Source organism: Chinchilla lanigera, unplaced genomic scaffold (assembly GCF_000276665.1).
Source record: "Chinchilla lanigera isolate Chin_1 unplaced genomic scaffold, ChiLan1.0 scaffold00028, whole genome shotgun sequence".
Taxonomy (NCBI): domain Eukaryota; kingdom Metazoa; phylum Chordata; class Mammalia; order Rodentia; family Chinchillidae; genus Chinchilla; species Chinchilla lanigera.
The window spans coordinates 15,055,597-15,057,923 of NW_004955429.1; positions in this window are offsets into that span (position 1 = coordinate 15,055,597).

The window sequence follows — 2,327 nt, forward strand, 5'->3', positions numbered from 1 at the left end:
GCAAGCCTCTTTTCCTCCCTTATATTGTATGCAGGCTACCCGCCCACGCCCACACCATCTCCATGCGCTCTTCTTCCACAAGCTGAGGATAATCACAAAGTAAGGACCCTGGCCCCCTGCTGAGTCACTTAAACTTTTAAACTTCTCAAGTTGACACAAGGGGTAAAGGCATGTCCTTTGCACCCCAAGACACAGAGCTGCTGAGTTACTTAGTTAAGTTTCTAGACTCCTCCAACTGACACAATGTATCAACCATAACACCACCTCACTCTTGGCAGCAAGGACCTTTTGTTAATTTGTTAATTAAAAAGGTTACAAAATTTCTCACTCATGTGGGTTATGGAGATTGAAACATAGCTCTTTACAAATTAAAACCTGTAGGATGTTTCAAAATCCTTTTCAGTTTCTGTTCTGAGAATCTGTAATGCCTTTTGTTTCTAGAGATCCATGTCTACATTCAACATATCCAATTCCTTTTTCTTTGAATTGTGACTGGTCTCAAAGTGATGCTACAACTTCACTTACATTAGAATGATGTAATGTATAAAACACGAACATCCAGTGTAAGGTAAATGAATGCCCGTGAAGCTGACAGGAAAATATCTATCATCACTGGTTCCCCAGACAAAGAACCATTAGATTTATAGTCAAAAGCCTCGGAGTGCAATGGCACGTAGAAACACCACAACAACACCCGGGATTTGGAGGCAGATTTATTTATGCACTGACCGGGATCATTCCCAGAATATCAGGCCTCGATCTCTGGGGGTCTAGGGCTTATATGGGATAAGCAAGCAGGAAGTACAGAGGCAGAATGGCTTGTCAGTTAGGGATTGGTTTATACAATGTGCATCACAGTGACCAGCTGTTTCTAAGAGACAGGAGCAACTGGGTCTGGAGTAGGAACTATTACCTGGGCAACTAACAAACTGAAGTATACTGGCGATGGGGTGGGGCGGGGGCACAGTTTCCTTTAGAGGAGGCCAGAAGCAAACAGGTTGACTTGTGCTGTGGTGAATGAAATAGTGAAGCAAAAAAAACCCTCTCAACTAAGCTTTCTACATCCAGCAAAACTGTTCTTCAAAACTGAGGGAGAAATTCAGACATCCCCCGATCCAAGCACGGAGAGATGTAGTTCCTTCCTACTTGGCCTTCTGTGGTACAGGCCTCCTTCAGGTTGAAATGGAAGAGCCGGACGTCGTGGCGCACGCAGGTAGTCCCAGCAGTCGGGAGGCTGAGGCATGAGGATTGCTGTGAGTTCAAGGCCAGAGTGGGCTGCATAGCAAGACCCTGCCTCGTTCTTTTTGGAGTCAGTGGGTTTCTCATCTGTGTAAAAGCTATAAATATTTTTGTTGAGGATGTCGTGGGCATTACATTGAAAACCCTAAGGTCATGCCATGCTGGTGAGAATCTGTGGCAGCTGAACGTAGCCACATAGAAAAATCAGGACTAGTTTTGTTTTCTACATGGTAGAGTCTCATGTGTCAAAAAGAAAACAACTCACCCAATAGTATTGTATTTGCTGAGACACATTGTGGCACATGTGGATGCAACTACAAATCACTCAGCATGTGGGTGAGTGATTTTTCCATGTGGCTACGTTTAGCTGCTACAGATGAGAAACCCACTGACTCCAAAAAGAACGACTCAAAGACAGCAGTGCAGAGGAGCAGGGACAGGAAGCTGCAAGGTGAGTGGGAGATTAAACAGCCACGTGGCAGAGGCAAACTCTTCCTGGGCACTAATTCCCTTCCTGGAAGGGGCACCACCCTCCCACTCAAAGACAGAGATTGGGAGAAGGGACGGGAAATATGATCCAATGAGATCCGAAGACAGGGGCTGGGGATTTAGCTCAGCGGCACAGCGCCTGCCTGGTGAGCGTGAGGTTGTGAGTTCGATTCCCGGTACCAGAAAAAAAAAAAAAAAAGAAAGAAACAACCGTCTAGATCAGAAGACGAAAAAGGTAGAAAAGGAAAGTATGGATTTGCAGTCAAGACAAGGGAGACAGGGACATGGTGTGGGTAGGAGCATAACACTAGATCCAGTGGGCCATCCCCTGTTGTTCTACTGTAAACTTGTACTTTGGTGTAATAGCCAGCTGTGTGTGTCTCTACCTTTCTCTGAGGGATACTGGAAGCAATCTATGTGTTTATCCATTTGGTATGACAAACAAGATGTGTGCACATGTGTAAAAGTGCCAAAAAGGGCCTTTTATCCGTGTTAGACTCCATCTAACTGGTTTTGGGTGCTTACCCAAGCATCACAGAGCATCCAATAGACCCTTACAACTCCAGGATTTATTTTTTAAATGGTTTATATATATATAT